This window comes from Haliotis asinina, chromosome 3 (assembly GCF_037392515.1).
Source record: "Haliotis asinina isolate JCU_RB_2024 chromosome 3, JCU_Hal_asi_v2, whole genome shotgun sequence".
In the NCBI taxonomy this organism is placed as follows: Eukaryota; Metazoa; Mollusca; class Gastropoda; order Lepetellida; family Haliotidae; genus Haliotis; species Haliotis asinina.
The window spans coordinates 30,448,405-30,467,663 of record NC_090282.1 but is presented as its reverse complement, the minus strand read 5'-3'; positions in this window follow the sequence as shown (position 1 = coordinate 30,467,663).

The following is a 19,259-nucleotide window of genomic DNA, read 5'->3' as shown; positions in this document are numbered from 1 at the left end:
TGACAGAAAGCAGGAAATCCTGCTCGGTGATTAAATCTAGGAACGTTTTTGCCCTTGATTCCAACGTGCCCTAGATCATTTGCTCTAGGTTGGTTGACATTATTAAAAGATGTCTTTGTAATTCAAAGCCTGGCGTTCTGACTGAATTTTGATGACTGGTTCCGGGAGGAGGGAATACGAATTGTGAGAGGCACTTATTGCCATTCATGGGATTGAGTTTGGTTTTGCAGCAGACTGCCATGCCATTGCACAAATGAATTTTGTTCTGTGAGATGTGGTGGTATGGTGGAAGGTGGATGCCCTGCTTCCATGGAGTAAAATTTGATGGTTTTTGTTCAGTATGTGATCTCTGCATGCAATGCGTTTTGTTGAACAAGTGACTGGTTATATTCAGCATGATGGGAGTGGTTGATATCTCTGTCAGTATGGCAGTGATAATGACAACTGGTTGCCTTGCAGATAGTCATCACTATATACGAGTGTGGTATTACTGATTGAAGTGAAAACTGATAATGTTAGTGATTTGTGTGAAACAATGTTCATGAACCATGATGACGTCAGCAGTGGACGGTCGATGAAAATGTCACTGATGACAGTGACAAAGATGACGGTTAATTTGATGTATCATGACATATGTAGAGAAATAAGGATGACTGCTAACGATAACGTTAATGATCTGTCAAAAACAAATATACTTAAAGGCAAAAGAAACATCGTAATATTGGAAATGGCATTTAAGTATTGATGAAGAACTGGAATCAGTGGGGTTTTTTTTTTCAAAAATATGCACCAGAAACACTAATCGGTGTAATCGTACAGACTGTTTTGTTCAACACAGTATTGTTTGAGACTGAGGTTAGAAATGTTTTTGTCTCGCACTGACACAACGATGAAATCGAGTTACACGTGCATCACGCGTTCGTTCAGGCATACACTGCCGGCGTGAATGGCAGTTGTTCACTTGTGTGAAACAATGTTCATTAAACTTTATTCTCCATAGTGATTAAAGAGGCCACGTCAACGCAGTGCACTGTAGAAAGTTGTGTCCTTTGAGTGTACTAGAAACCCACGCATTTGGAATCATATCCTGTTTCAAATTGATTAAGTCTTTACGTTTCTCTCGTAAACCCCCTTGTTTCTTGCTGCCTCTCGCATCAAACTGAGGATAGATACCAAAAGTAAAAATAAAATGCTGATCTAGACAGCGTCAATCCAAACGTAACGTGGACTAAATTACTATTGCAACAGTGACAAATACAGACTGAGTGCATTCCTTGTGTCATTGTTCAGAATATAAATATAAATATAAATATAAATATAAATATAAATATAAATATAAATATAAATATGAATATAAATATAAATATAAATATAAATATAAATATGAATATGAATATAAATATGAATATAAATATAAATATAAATATAAATATAAATATAAATATGAATATAAATATAAATATAAATATAAATATAAATATAAATATAAATATAAATAAATTAGCAGTGGTAGGGATCATCACACCCACAGAGAGAAGGTTTGTTTGGGGAAGACAAAATTGCATAATGTTTAGCCCTCTTGAATATTACACAGTATAAACTATTCCTTGATATATAAAATTCCTAGCTCATAGTCCCAGACTCCCTTGGCAAAACCTGTTGGATATGATAGCCCCTTAACCATCTTTCTTTACTTCAGTCCCTTCTGTAATACTGAAGCCATAAAAAACAAGTCGAGACGTTTTCTTAGGTTCAGATCAGAAACTCTAACCCCACTGAGGTTCATGTTCAATTCATATGGACACTTCTACAAGAATCTGTCCAAATTATACATTTTCAGCGTTAGTCTAAGGTTTGTCTATAAAACTCGCGTTGTACCTGCGTGGTATGAATACTTAACCATCAAGTGGGAACTGTTGCATCTGAGCACGAGTATAGACACTTCACTTGTTCTTTTCATATTTCTCATTTCTCTGTGCTTTGTTCTTGACAAACTGTTAAGGTTTCTTATAGTGGGTGTTGTAAAGTGTGTACGTCTCTAAGCAGAGGAGACCGCATTACATTCCTGGTGAACCTGAAGGAAACGTAATACCCAAATCAATATAAACGCAGCTTTGAGACTACAGTAGCTTATATACCCATCTCTGGCTCTCAAAGTCAGCGTTCTATTGTGAATTTTGGCCTTCGATCCAGTCTTAATTCTTTTCTGTTTGCGAAAACGAATTTAATCAACTGATAACATATTGATTTCATTTCAAGATGTCTGTGAGATTACACGCCAATAAAGTGAACCCTAATATTACATAGATACTAATAGGTACTTCATGTTGCGGTAGTGCAAACAGAAACGAAGTTATGAAACTTTATCTTTCAAGAAAGAGGTGTTATTCACATATGTGTGATTGCGTTATTAAATATCAGATGTACTTTTTTCACTTTTTCTTTACTTTTTTTATGGGTAAAATGTTGATAAGATTTTCTTTAATATCCTGGAGTATATTTTAATCAATGCTGTGATCCCCTAGCACCATGTTGTTATTTAAACGCATCTGTTGTTTTATGTTTATGATGTCTGACACTACAGGTGTCCGGTCGTCTAAAGCTCAGCAATTTGTTGTGTCCCCCACGCCTTACTGAAACATATTATCGGGCTTTGTCTCCACATTCTATATGGATATATTTGTAAGTTTGTCAGTAGCATGCGCATACATTTCAAATTTACCAAACTCGATAACACCTAAGGTATGCTTCGAATTTTGCACACGGATGAAATCGTGTTGTAAAGGGAATACTGTTCAAAGCGCCCATAAAAGAACGCATTCGCACACTGACTCCTACTTTCTGACGCTGTTAGGTCATTGTTACCGGGTGACGTATGATTACAAACATTTATGTTACAGTTAGAAGGCTAAACAGACGACAAATTGTTTTTTAAATCACCTGTTTCAAATACCATAACCCAAAATCCATGTATTGTTTGAATGTTAGCCACCATATAGCGGAAAGTAAACACTCTTTCTAATAAACAAATTGAATAGTCTGAGAAGACCAACCGTTATCGGCAAAGGAGTCTGGAAATATGAAACTATGAAATCATGTCAGTATTTTAACATCCGTAGTGTAATATTCACGAGAGCTAAACACTACGCACTTTTGTCCTCTCCAAACAAACCATCGATCTCTCTGTGGATACGATGAGCTTTACCATGCACTTCGTGATAACTAGGATTGGACTTATATGACATTCTCTGGAGACGCATGGGTTATTCGTGCTGTCCGATTACAATCAGACATATTTTAGCGAACAGAGTCGTATCAAGGAAGTTCACGATTGTCGCTTGCCGAGTAAAACAAGTTCAACGTGGTCAGACTGTATTGAGGCAGAATAGGTCATCGTGGCCAGATGTTATCGAATCTCTTGGTATTTGCTTGATACAGATTCGATTATTTCCACATCGTTGTCGTAAAGCTGGAATATTTCGACTGCGGCGCATAAGGTTCCAACTTCTTTCTTCTCTAACGTTCCTCTCCTGAATCACGGGGTTGTTCCTGCACAGAATATCAGGCAGACTGATGCGGGTTAAAATTACAAATATGAAAGCATTACGTAATGTAATGTCATAAGTAAGCTTGATGTGATGAAATAACATTAAGATGGAAAAAGCATTCCAGCTTGAAACAGATGTTTGAAAAGTCCTCAGACATTCACCTGAGAATCGAATCTAAGATGTGTCATATGGGGCACGTAGTTCACAATGTACACCAGCTTAGTGAATCATGTATGATGAATCATATTACATTGATTTAAACAGTCGCATACGCTGTTTACAAATTGGTAACCCAGATTAACTATTTTGAAGGTTAGACAGAGTTACGTTGGAATCTGATCATTTACTCCTTGCTTCGAGTAGGATGACGCTCACTCCAGCAATTGGTATAGTCTGCTCTTAATACATTAGGGGCATATTCAAATCCAGTTCCCACAGAACACACATGGAGATCGGGAACTGGGATTCGAACGATTGAAGCAGCTATGAGCAGGCAATGTGCATTTTGATAAAGTTGTGTCCATTGCGCCATCAAGTGTTTAATGCAACCCTATGTTGAGAACATTGGCAGAGTGGCATCAGGGCAGCCTATTAATGTCTTCGTTTAGGCGAACATGTTCTGAGCTTTTTAGAACAGTATTTTAGTCTTATTATCATTGTTCATTCCTAATTTGATATGGTAGAAAAGCCACCTTGGAGAACCGACAAACAAGGATGTGGATCTGACAAACACAAACATAATGAAGACAAAACGGGGTATAAACCCTAATGCACGGATTTCTGTCAACCAAAGGAAATAACTGTCCACATTGAAAAGCGTAGAAAAATCTTCTGTAATGTCTATGAAGGATATATAAATAGTTCTGGTTGTATATTTCCGTTATCGTTTGCAGTCAACCCTATTTTCACATTTCGAATAATGGACCAAATTAACTGAAGTCACCTACATCCTCATCGACAGTACATTGCCGACGTCATCATGGTTCATGAATAGTGTTTCCAACAAATCATCAGCTTTATACTGTATCATCAATTTTCACTTCAGTCATCACACCCGCATTCTCTCGTATATATTTCACGATGGCCATCTGCAAAGCTATCAGTTGTCAGAATCACTGTCATATTGAGAGAGCCGTCATCATTGTTTGAATCACACTTTGAACCAAGAACACCATCGAGGAGAAACCTAACTCCCATCATCCGGAATAAAACCAGTTATTTGTTCAACAAAACGTATTGCATGCATTGCATCACACGCTGAACAAAAGAATCCAATCTTACTCCATGAAACCCAAGCCGCCCCACGATACCACCATGTTTCACAGAACAAAATTCATTTGTCGAATGACAAAGCAGTCTGCTCCAAACCAAACTCAATCCCATGAATGGCAATAAGTTCCCCTCACAATTCGTAGTCCCTTCCCCCAGAACCCGTCAACAAAATTCAAATAGCGCGACATATTTGAATGTAAAAAGTGTTTTTTTTATAATGACGACCAAACCAGAGCAAATGATCTAGGGCATGCTGAAATCAGGGGCAAAAACATTCCTTGCACATTTGGATGAGAAGGAACCTGATTTAATCACCGAGCAGAATTTCCATTTTTGTTGTCGTTGATCATGATCTTTCCCTCGAAAGATCCTTTGAAAACATGTGAGAAATGGATCTCAGTTGCTACACGATTTCTTAATAAATGTAACTGTTTGTCATCCGGTATCAAAGACCCTAAAGTATCAGTTAGCAGAAAGTAAGCGTGCGAATGTTTTTGTTTACTGTTTACGAACAGTATTCGACTTAGAACACGACTTCATGCATGTGCATTGGGACTGAACACTCCATCATATGTTTCTGGAAGGCGTGATTGCTGCACTTTAGATGGCTGGGCACATATAGTAAAGATGAATTAATCACGATCCATTACCGATGACAGTCTGGGTTACATCATAAATAACAAAACATCACTTGCCTCTATATAACAGTATGCTCCCAACTCAAGGGTGCTGGATTACCACAGCATTGATAAAAATATACTCCAGGAGGGTAAACAAAATCCAATCAACATTTTAACCACTCTGGGGAGGAATAAAAAAGGACTCTATGAAAAATGTACGTTGGATATTTAATAACGTAAACATAAAGTCGATTTCTGTTTGCACCAACGCAATACGAAGTACCTATGTAACATTAGGGTTCACTATTTTGCGTGTAATTTCAGTCATCTTGAAAATGAAATCAATAAGTTATCAGCTGGTTAAATTTCATTTCACACACGGGAAAGCAATCAGCCTGGATCGAGGGCCAAAGTTCGCAATAGAACGCTGGCTTTGAGAGTCAGAGATGGGCATCTAAGCTACTGTCGTCCCAAGGCTTTATGTCGTGATTGGGTTTTACGTTTCCTTCAATTTGATCACTTTCTTCCACAGTTTAATGTGGCCATACACGGTGTGGAAGCTTGTGTTACGCAGTCCTGAAACTATGAATGTTTACGCCTTTGATGAAATCCTCGAGCATAGGTACGGGCTTAACGACAGGTCGATGACTATACTCCACTATTACAAATCTTGAGGGAGTTTGTTGGTGTTAAAGTTAGAAATAGGTAAGAGAGCACTACTGAAGAATTATAAACAATGAATGAACGTGTGGAGTGTCTGTAATCGTTCTCCAATGCAGTAGTTGGTGCTTGATAGTTTCTGAGCATTTGTGCCACACAGGTAGGCCATGGGTATGATACACAAAAATGGGTTGAGTTAGACTAAAGCTGAAGATAGTTTTGATAGATTCTGATGGACGTGTCCATATGCGTTGAACATGTACTTAAGTGATTCACAGTTTAAAACATGTAGAGACCAATGGAAGTCAGAATGGAGGTTTCATAAAAATAAACAGAGCTAAATCACAAACGACTAGTTGTTAAAGATTAGCACTGCGACGCCTAAGCTGATACTGCTTTCTAAAGAATTCAAAACTGACTGAAATAAACCATTCTTGACCGAGGTATACCCATAGTTAAACTAGGTTACGCACTGCTAACACATATTGACAGACTTACGTCACTCTTCGATTGACTTAAGTTACCCATCTCTGCTGATCCCCTGGGTGTGGTAGTATTCTAGAGAGCAGCCCCTAAATGACGTCTCAGTTGGTGATAGCTCAAAACAAATAGACACCTACAATGTCTTTCCAGAAGTCTAATGGGACAATGCACCCTTCCACTGTTGTTTTCCGCTTTTAGATTCAATATTGCAACTTTGAATGGGTAACAGAATATTACATACACTCTTCCAAAAAGAAATCCAAAACCCATCAATGAAAATTGGTGTTATTCAAGGACGTACAGATTGTCGGAAAACAAAGATACATGAGCAATGCATTGCTATCTTGTCCATATTTCATGATACTGACAGTCATCACCAGGTGGTGTTGAAGTCAGTACCTCGTATGACCACCTCCAGCTGCTGCCACTGCCCGACACCTCCTGGGTCAGATCGAATGAGATCCCTCTCCACATCATAACACTCTCTTCCACCGTATCTGTCCACCTGTCTGATGCTGTTCGGAGCAAAACGTTCATGACGTCGTCTGTGGACACGGTCTCTACCATCACGTTGCCTGAGGAGATAACACGATTCATCGTTAAACCATATGCGCCTCCAGTTTGCCAGGTACCATGACAGCACCATGTTACCACAACTCACTCGTCGACGTCGATGTAGTCGTGTCAAGGAGGGGGCGACTTTTGGACGTTTGGCACGTATTCCTACTTCTCGGAGACAGTTCCTGATTGTCTGATCGGACACTCTTCGGGCTCCAAACTGTTCTTGTGCTGTGTCCCGGGCGGTACGATGACGGTCACGTAGGTGGGTTCCCCTTATGAACAGATCTTGAGCAGGTGTGGTGACTCTTTGTCTTCCTGATCTTGGACGGTCATTTGTCGTATTTGTTTGAGGAAATCGATCCCACAATCGACTTATTGTGCTTCGTTGAACGTTGAAGACACTTGTCACCTCACTCTTTGATTCGTCAGCTTGCAATCATCCAATTGACTGATTTCGATCGGCGGCGTTGAGACGTCCCATTTTCGTGTACAGTACTTGCAAAGAACGTGGATGAAATTGTGAGATTCATTTGGGTTTTTTATAGTCTTTTATAGTACATGTTGTACTCATGTTTTGCACGTGAGAAACATTCATTGTCCCTGATATTCGTGCTGCATGACATCCAGGCACATCAAGACAATCCTGATTGAAAATCATTTTTGGTTGCGTTTGGTCAAGCGTGATCTTCTAAAACATTCCAGAAGCATTGGGCAACCTTATAAAAATGTTTGGGTTTACATGTGTGTCCCAAATTGTAATTTTTGAATTTCATTTAGCGTTAGAACTATTTCATGTGATTAGATTAAATCAAACGCTTATGTGAGAATGCAAAATCTGTTTCATAATTCAGATTACAATATTTTCCCCATTACAATAAGATGTTATCTTTGGGAATGAAAACACAGGGCTTATTCCTTCTGGCACGAGTACCCTCCTTTCTTCCTGAAATATACCTTGATTGTATATCTAAACACCTGAATAAATATTGTGCAAATCAGCTAAGTTCTTCATTTATTCCAATTCCGCCATTTCAAAGTGTACTTCTCGTATTATATTTGATTATCTAGTACGACTACTGTTTAAACCCCATCTTTGGGAATCGATTCGGGGCCGTTCAAGTGGAAGAAGCAATAGCCAAAGTTGCAAGTGTATCATTACAGTAACACTTCATATTTCGGTCTAATGGATTGTTGAGGTTCAAACGTTGAGCAGAATAAATTAGCCAATGAACTCGGCACACTCATGTATATATATCTCCCGTCAATATGCCTCCCGTTGATTTAAATCTAGGGAAATAGTTCAATGGTCTACAGAACCGCGATAACAAGAATAGTTGCCAGTCGACTTCCGGTTATCGACTTCCACAGCCAAACTCTAACTTGACAACCCCGTAAATTGTGCTGACATTTTATTCCAATCTCCTGCACCATGGCTACATGTTCCTAATCTCCAGATTTATATGGGGCTCAAACACGCTCAGATCATCAACTATTATGAAGCTGTGTAGGGCGTAGTGGTCGATTGCCAAGGTTTCGATATCATCTTCCTTTTGATAAACGTCCGACTTCTGTGTCCGCTCGTATATTTCAAAAGCTTTCTCCATTCTTTCAGCTTTACTGCAGTTGGTAATTCAACTTGCAGTTGTGAAGGCAGCAATACATCTGTCTGGTTGCCGAACATGTCCGCTTTTTCAGTGAATGAAGTGTCTTCTTATTTGCGTTTATGGGAAGTCGTGTCTGAGGATGGGTGATGTTTCACGTACTTGTTTTAGGCTTTCCTAAGAGGGTATGCATACGATACACACAAAGACTATTACGTACAGCATGGTGGAACCAGGTCCAATGTGTAATGCGATTGTTGAACATATCACATTACCTGAAGGACACAAATCATCAGATAATGTATTTTGTACGAAGACCCCTGGCTTGAAACCAAGACTTCAGTCATTGCCAGTATATGCTCTGTATCGGGATACCCCTATGGCTATTCCAAGGGACCTGATCAATAACAACGTCAGTTCCATATTGCGGACAACATTCAAGAGACACTAGCTGTTTACGCGTAGAGATAGAGAGCGAGACACTGTGTGTTTTGTTTCATTTTAGTGTGTGTGTCTGTGTTTGTGCCTGTGTGTGTGTGTGTGTGTGCTGTTTGTACTCGTTAGGAGTTTCGTCCTACCATACCACTAATTGGACGTTGATACCCCATTCAAATACACTACACTGATTCCGAACACATCCAACACTACAACTACAATTGTTCAAAACCAGGTGATCGAAAATTCTCCGATGGCACTAGATCCGTTGAATGACGCAAACGTAAGATAGCTACATGACAACGGTTCCAATAGCGAAACGACAGACAAGACGACGGCAATCTCAACTCAAACAGTTCTGAAGACCAATGCTGGAGGGAGAGGCCCATAGGTTTCATAACCATCTTGGCACAACTATCTTGTAGACATTGAGCAAGGGAACTTGGCATGTCACAATACATTGTATCGTTAGATCAAAGAATATGGGGGAATGCATTTCCCAGTCATAGTCAGGCTAGGCAGACAAACATGGGCACTGTTCTGATAAACCCCCGACTTTGTTTGAGGCTAATCCTTTGGATTCATTAAAGACTTAGGACCAAAACAGTGAACATGCTGAGCTTTAGGCCCTGCTGATGCAAAAATAGCCAAGGATGAACAAGAGAAGAATGGTAACTTTCTTGACAGGTAAAAACACGTGTATTCTAGTATTCAACAACAGAGAGGGTCTGGTATATCGTTGGCATATCAGTGGAACATATCATAATATCAGTTATCTAGCGCCAAATTTGAACACAGAATTTGTAGATAAGCGTGGAGACGAATGTAACAGATAAACGTCAAGGGGCAATATGATCACGACTGAGATGTCCTTACTGCTTACGAACCAATGAAAGGTGCAGTCGCTTTATTTACAGCCGACTCCTAAATACGACGTTTCATTGAACATGATGCTCACACTAATTCCGATTTGCCATAGCTGGATTATTTCCACTTTGACAACACGATTTTTTAGGAAACCGTGTGGCAATTGAGATATATTTCTCACATATTTTCAAATGTCTGAAGGAAAAGATCATGATAAACGACAGCAAAAATGCAAATTCTTCTCGGTGATTAAATCAGGTTCCTTCTCATCCAACTGTGAAAGGAATGTTTTAGCCCCTGATTCCAACGTGCCCTAGATCATTTGCTCCGTCCTGGTCGTCATTAGAAAGTAACACTTCACAACGTGGCGCGGTAATTGAATTTTGATGACGGGTTCTGGGGGTAGGGAATACGAATTGTGAGAGGCACTTGTTGCCATTCATAGGATTGAGTTTGGAGCAGACTGCTTTGTCATTGGACAAATGAATTTTGTTCTGTGAGATGTGGTGGTATCGTGGTAGATGCCTGCGTGGCGGAGTAAGATGGGATTTTTTGTTTAGCATATGAGCTCTAAATGTGAAAATAGTGAAAATAGGGTTGACTGCAAACGATAACGGAAATATACAACTATTTATGTATCCTTCATAGATATTACAGAAGCCTTTTCGGCGCTTTTCATTTGGGAATGTTACCTTTGCCAGAAGTGCTTGGGTTCGTATCCCGTTTCACCAATGTGACTTTCCTCCCATAGCAAAAGAGGAAGAAACAATGATAACAAGGGTAAAATAGTTTTCTAAAGAGAAATGCAGTAAACAACGTATGTGATTGTTCAGAATTAAACTCAAAATATGTTCGCCCAGACAAAGAATGTGTTAATGGCTGACAGGAAACACATCAATCAATGTTCCCAATACAATGTATTGAACACTTGATGACGCAGCGGACACAACTGCATCAAAATACACATTTCATGCTAACAGCTGCTTTAATCGTTCCAGTCCCAGTTCCCGATCTCCATGTGTGTTCTGTGGGAATTGGAAGTGAATATGACCTAAAGCATTACAAGAAGACTAAAACAGCCTACCAATTACTAGAGAGGGTGTCATCCTACTCGAAGCAAGGATACTGCTGACAACCACAAGCCGACTTGACATTAAATGATCAGATTCCAATGTAACTCTGTCTAACCTTCGAAATAGTTAGTCCGGGATACCAATTTGTAAACAACGTATGTGACTGTTTAAATCAATGTAATATGATTCATAATACATCTGTTTCACTTGGACCCATGAAGGTCCCTGGGTAGAAAGGCCTTTTGCAACCCATGCTTGCCATAAAAGGCGACTGTGCTTGTCATAAGAGGCTCGCTCACTCAGGCTGACACATGTCATCGGTTCCCCATTGCGCAGATTGATGCTCATGTTGTTCATCACTGGATTGTCTGGTCCAGACTCGATTATTTACAGATCGCCGCCATACTCACTCACTCACTCACTCACTCACTCTGTTTCACTTGGCTGGTGCTCATTGTGTACAAGGTGCCCTATGTGGTATATCTCAGATACGATTCACAGGAAAATGTCTGAGGACTTTCGATTTTAAACATCTGTTTCATGATGCATGTTTTATCCATATTAATATTTCCACATTACATGAAGCTTGCTCATGGTATTACATTACGTAATGCTCTCCGACCTGTGATTTTAATCCGCATCAGTCTGCCTGATATTGTGTGCAGGAACAACCAGATGATTGAGAAGACCGTGACGTTGAAACTCTATGTGCCGCAGTCGAAATATTCCAGCTTTACGACAACGACGTGGAAATAATCGAATCTGTATCAAGCAAATACCAAGCGATTCCATAGCATCTGGCCGCGATGACATATTCTGCCTCAACACAGTCTGACCACAAACGTAAGCGTCCTTGATACGACTTTATTGAACGTGAATTGCTCATGATCCATTACCAATGACAGTCTGACTTACATCATAAATACTGAAGAAAATCCAGTCAGCATTTTATCCACTCTGGAGAGAAAGATAAAAAAAATAAAAAAGGAAAAGAGTACATCAGGTATTTAATAACGTAATCACATGTATGTGAAGAACGCTTTTTGTGAAGGATAAAGTTTCATAACCCCATTTCTGTTTGCACCATCGCAATACGAAGTACCTATGTAACATTAGGGTTCACTTTTTTGCGTGTACTTTCACAGACATCTTGAAATGAAATCAATAAGTTATCAGTTGATTCAATTCTATTTCACACACAGGAAAGCATTAGGCCTGGATCGAGGGCCAAAGTTCGCACTAAACGCTGGCTTTGAGAGTCAGAGATGGGTATCTAAGCTACTGTCGTCTCAAGGCTTTATGTCTTGATTGGGTTTTACGTTTCCTTCAGTTTGATCACTTTCTTTCACAGTTTATTGTGGCCATACACGGTGTGGGAACTTGTGGTACGAAGGCCTGAAACCATGTCCATGTTGAATGTTTACGCCTTTCCCTCGAGCACAGGTACAGGCTCAACTCCCTGCGACGATAGGTCTATGATTATATTCCACTATTAGAAATATTGAGTTGTCTTGAGAGTGTCAAAGTTGAAACTATAGAAGAGAGCTCACGTGTGAAGTGTCTGTAATCCAATGCAATAGTTGGTGCTTGATAGTTTGTGAGCAATTGTGCCACACAGGTAGGCCATGGGTTTGATACACAAAACGACTAGTTGTTAAAGATTAGCACTGCGACGCCTAAGCTGATACTGCTTTCTAAAGAATTCAAAACTGACTGAAATGAACCATTCTTGACGGGGGTATACCCATAGTTAAACTTGGTTACGCATTGCTAACACATATTCACAGATTTACGTCACTCTTCGATTGACTTAAGTTACCTATCTCTACTGATCCCCTGGGTGTGGTATTCTAGAGAGCAGCCCCTAAATGACGTCTCAGATGGGGATAGTTCAGTTCCTAAATCAAATAATTCTGCTTTTAGATTTATTACTACAGCTTTGACTGGGTAAAAGAATATTACATACACTCTTCAAAAATTAAACGCAAAACCCATCAGTGAATATTTGGTGTTATTCAAGGACGTGTAGATCATCGGAAAACAAAGATACATGAGCAATGCATTGCTGTCTTGTCCATATTTCATGATACTGACAGTCATCACAGTCATTACTGCTGTCCACGAAGTGGTGTTGAAGTCAGTACCTCGTATGACCACATCCTGCTGCTGCCACTGCCCGACACTTCCTGGGTCAGATCGAATCAGTCGTTGGATGTTTTGTTGTGGAATCCTTCTCCATTCCTCCTGCAGCATGTAGAACAATTGTTGAAGATTGTGCTGGATTATGATGTCGACGTACCCGTCTATCGATCTGATCCGCAAAGTTGGGGTTGATTGGGTTTAGATCCGGGGAACTGGAGGGCCAGGGGAGGGTATTGATGTTGTTATTGGCCAGATAGTCCACGGTGCCGCGTGCTGTGTGGGACCTTGCGTTGTCCTGTTGGAAGAACTGCCGTTGACGGTCAACAAGATGAAGGACGTGCGGACGGAGCATCTGGTCGGTGTATCGATTGGCCGTCAGATTGTCGTGGACAAGCGTAAATTCTGATCTGCGGGTGTATCAGATTCCTCTCCACACCATAACACTACCTTCTACCGTATCTGTCCACCTGTCTGATGCTGTTCGGAGCAAAACGTTCATGACGTCGTCTGTAGACTCGATCTCTACCATCACGTCGCCTGAGGAGATAACGGGATTCATCGCTAAACCATATGCGCCTCCAGTTTGCCAGGTTCCATGACAACACTGTGTTACACCATCTCACTCGTCGACGTCGATGTAGTCGTGTCAAGGAGGGGGCGACTTTTGGACGTTTGGCACGTATTCCTACTTCTCGGAGACAGTTCCTGATTGTCTTATCGGACACTTGTCGGGCTCCAAACTGTGCTGTGTCCCGGGTGGTACGATGGCGGTCACGTAGGTGGGTTACCCGGATGTACCGATCTTGAGCAGGTGTGGTGACTCTATGTCTTCCTGATCTTGGACGGTCATTTGTCGAATTTGTCGGTCATTTGTCGAATCGATCCTACAATCGGGTTATTGTGCTTCGTTGAACGTTGAAGACACTTGACACCTCTCTCTTTGATTCGTCAGCTTGCAATCTGTACTCACGTTTTGCACGTGAGAAACAGTCATTGTCCCTGATATTCGTGCTGCATGACATCCAGACACATCATGACAATCGTGATTGGTACAACCGTTCAAAATTCGTTTTTGGTTGGATATTTGGTTAAGCATGATCTTCTAAAACATTTTGCGGTTGCGTTTCTTTTGTTTTTCTTCTTTTTTTTGAAGAGTCTATTTGCAAATAATAGACTTGGACCAAATAATGGATTTGGCGTTAAAACTGCTTCAAACTGAATGGTGCGAAAATTATTAGAGATGTAATTACAGAGAGAACTATTTCATGTGATTAGATTAAATCAAACGCTTATGTGAGAATGCAAAATCTGTTTCAGAATTCATATTACAATAGTTTCCCCATTACAATAAGATGTTATCTTTGGGAATGAAAACACAGGGCTTATTCCTTCTGGCACGAGTACCCTTCTTTCTTCCTGAAATATACCTTGATTGTATATCTAAACACCTGAATAAATATTGTGCAAATCAGCTAAGTTCTTCATTTATTCCAATTCCGCCATTTCAAAGTGTACTTCTCCTATTGTCTTTGATTATCTAGTACTACTACTGTTTAAACCCCATCTTTGGGAATCGATTCGGAGTCGTTCAAGTGGAAGAAGCAATAGCCAAGTGTATCATTAAAGTAACACTTCATATTTCGGTCTAATGGATTGTTGAGGTTCGAACGTTGAGCAGAATGAATTAGCCAATGAACTCGACACACTCATGTATATACATGTATCCCGTTCAATATGCCTCCCGTTTATTTAAATCTAGGGAAATAGTTCAATGGTCTACAGAACCGCGATAACAAGAATAGTTGCCAGTCGATTTCCGGTTATCGACTTCCACAGCCAAACTCTTACTTGACAACCCCGCAAATTGTACTGATGTTTTACTCCAAACTCCTGATCTAGTCTGGCTACTTGTTCATGGGGCTCAAACACGCTCAGATCATCAACTATTATGAAGCTGTGTAGGGCGTAGTGGTCGATTGCCAAGGTTTCGATATCATCTTCCTTGTGATAAACGTCCGACTTCTGTGTCAGGTAATAAGTGTCTTCTTATTTGCGTTTACGATGATGGGAAGTCGTGTCTGAGGATTTGTAATGTTTTACGTTCTTGTTTTAGGCTTTCATAAGAGAGTACGCAAACGATACACGCAAACACTATTACGTAGACTAAATACCTTGTTAGATATGCCGGATGTCTAGAAAGGGCAGGGCGCTGTTTTACAAAGTGAGGCGAGGTTCAATATGGCTCTTATCAACACCATTGGGCTACAGCGTGGTGGAACAAGGTCTTAAGCGTTAATGTGTAATGCTGGCTTGAAACCAAGACTTCAGTCATTGCCAGTATATGCTCTGTATCTGGATACCCTTATGGCTATTCCAAAGGACCTGATCAATAACAACGTCAGTTCCATATTGCAGACAACATTCAAGAGGCACTAGCTGTTTACGCGTAGAGAGAGAGAGAGAGCGAGACACGATGTGTTTTGTTTCCTTTTAGTGTCTCTCTCTCTCTCTCTGTGAGTGCACGTGTGTGTGTGAGTGTGTGTGTGTGTGTGTGTGTGTGTGTGTGTTTGTGCCTGTGTGTGTCTGTGTGTGCTGTTTGTACTCGTTAGGAGTTTCGTCCTACCATACCACTAGTTGGACGTTGATACCCCGTTCAAATACACTACACTGATTCCAAACACACCCAACATCAAGTACAAGTGTTCAATACCATGTGATCGAAAATTCTCCGATGGCACTAGATCCGTCGAATGACGCAGACGTACAACGATTTACATAGCGTGACGACACACAAGAAGACACGTGGCAAAGAGCGACAAGAGTCTAAGCTGTATGGCAATCTCAACACAAACAATATTTCAGACCAATGCTGCATGGAGGACTATAGGTTTCATAACCATCTTGGCACTTGGTAGATAAACATGGGCACTGTTCTGATAAACCTGCGACTTTGTTTGTGACTTGTCCTTTGGATTCATTAAAGACTTAGGACCAAAACACTGAACATTCTGTGCTTTAGGCCCTGTTGATGCAAAAATAGCCAAGGATGAACAAGAGAACAATGGTAACTTTCTTGACAAGTAAAAGCACGTGTATTCTAGTATTTAGCAACAGAGAGGGTCTGGTATATAGTTAGCATATCAGTGGAACATATCATAATATCATTTATCTAGCGCCAAATTTGAACACAGAATTTAAACACTCAGTTTGTAGGCTAGCATGGAGACGAATGTCAAAAACTCCAAGGCGCAATGTGATCATCACGGAGATGTTCTTACTGTTCAAGTCTACTGTGAACCAATGAGAGGTGTCCGCACTGTCGTTTTAGTTACATCCGGCTCCTAAATACTACATTGTATGGGACGGGATGCGTCATTGAAATTCCGATTTGCCACAGCTAAATCATTTTCACTATGGCAACACGATTTATTAAGGAACTGTGTAGAAACTGAGATAATTTCTCACATATTTTGAAAGGTATGAGAGGGAGAGCTCGGAATCCTGCTCGGTGATTAAGTCAAGATTCCATCTAATGTGACTTTGCAAGGGATGTTTTTGCCCTTGATTCCAACGTGCCCTAGATCATTTGCTCTGGCTTGGTCGTCAGTTAAAAAACACATTGTAAATTTAAAAACATGGCGCTCTAATCGAATCTTAATGACTGGTTGTGAGAGGAGGGAATCCGAATTGTGAGAGGCACTTATTGCCATTCATGGTATTGAGTTTGGTTTGGAGCAGACTGCTTTTTCATTTTACAAATGAATTTTGTTCTGTAAGAAATGGTGGTATGCTGTAAGGTGGTTGCTTGGCTTTCACGGAGTAAAATTGGATTTTTTAGTTCCGTATGTGAGCTCTGCATGCAATACGTTTTGTGGAACAAATAGTTGGTTTTATTCCACATGATCCGAGTTTGGTTTCTTCTCGATGCTGTTCCTGGTTTAAAGAGTGACTCCAACAATGATGATGGTTCTGTCAATATGACAGTGATAATGACAACTGGTAGCCTTGCAGATGGCCATCACGGTATGTACGAAAGCGTATAGTAATGATGATTGAAGCGAAAATTGATAATATAATATAATGTGAATAGTTTATGTGAACAATTGTTCACGAACCATGGTGACGTCGGCATTGTAGGTTGATGACGATGTCGTTGATGACAGGGACAGTAATGCCAATTAATTTTTAATGCCAAAAGTACTATCATAGATGTATATAAAGGGCGGTTGACTGCAAAGGAGCATAACGGCATTAATCTGTCGAAAACGAATGCTTTAATACCATATACTAAGATTACAGAACACTGATATCGCAACCTTGATATATCCAGTACACACTCTATGTCATTTTTCAGAATTGAACTCAGAATATGTTCGCTAACACGAACATATAAATGGGCTTCCATGAAGATACTCATATGTATCAATATTTCCTATACTATATATGTTTGCATGAAACACTGGTGACGCTAAACGCAGACGCTATTTTCACCGTTAATGTTCTATGCGTCTGTCACTGGCTGACTTCTGCAAGTCGGAAGTTTACAGAATCTGCTGCTGCTGACAAACACGGCTTTGGAAAGACTCTTGATTATATTATAGATTTCGAATTAAACCTTGTCTAACTCTCTGTTAGCACTGCATATAAACAACAAGCACTTGCTGAAATGGGTGCTGATTGTGTACTTGGTGTTGCATGTGACATAATCATCTTAGAACAAGTGCACGGATCAGTGTCTACGGTTTTATCTATCTAAAGCACATTTGTTCCAAACTGAACATTTCATCCATCTTACTATTACCAGATCATGGCATTATTATTTATGACATTACAATTCTTCATGCTTCCCTATTCATAATTTTGACCCATGTGACTCTTCAACAAGAACAACCGACGATCCAGAAGATGGTCCCAGTTGATCTTTACAGGACGATATAGAAGTAATCGAATCTGATCAGTGAAAAAAACAGGGAACTATGGCATCTGGACACGATGACACCTATTCGGCTTCAACACATTTGAACATGAGCTCGTTTTTATAATCGGCTTGCGACAATCCTCAGGATGCGCTGACTTGATATTCCTAAAAGGGCACTATGTCTGATTGTAATCGGACAGCGCGAATACCCCATACGTCCCCAGAAAATGAAAAAGTGTTTTGACTTAGCGCGTGCTAGTAGTGGTAGGATTCATCTGACCCATAGAGAGAAAGAAGGAACTGCGCTCTTGTGGAAGTAGTGGATTTTACGCTGGCGATATGAAAATACTGAAACAATTTCATAGTTCCTATTTTCAGACTTCCCTGGAGAAAACTTTTTTTTTTTCCTTTTTTTTTGGTTACATTAATCAGTTTGTTGAACATAACTCTCCTGGTATTGACTATGTATTCCCAAAACACTATACCTATACGAGCAAAAGTGTGTATGTCCCTGCTTAATTGTGGCTAAAACTGAATCAATGAATGATTATTCGGTGATGTTATTGGAATTTGGTCTTATCGTTGTGTTTTGGAAATTAACTTTTGTTTTCAGCCAAGTACCTTTTAAGAAATGTTTGTAATCTTGAAGTCAAATTCATAGAAAAGTATATTATCCTTTCATTTAACCATTAGTTGACGGTTTGTTCTACACATGTTTGTATCTTTGTGTATTTCTCTGAACACAGGTGCGGTGATCATAACGGTAAAGAGTTCGCTCGTCACTCCGAAGACCCAGGTTCAATTCGCCATGTGTGTGCAATGTGTGAAGCCCATTTCACCTTTCCCTCGACGTGATACTGCTGGAATATTTTGGGCGCCATCAGTGCCTAAACTAACTCACTCACCCACATCAGTTTCTCGACGGTCTGTGAAACTCCAGACCAGACTCGACAGCCATGAGCAACTATGATATGATACCAGTCACCTGATTTTCTTGTTTCACTCTATCTACCAAGCACTATGGGTATTATAAGTGTTACAAATTGCAATACGAAGAAACGTAATTCTTCCGGGTTATT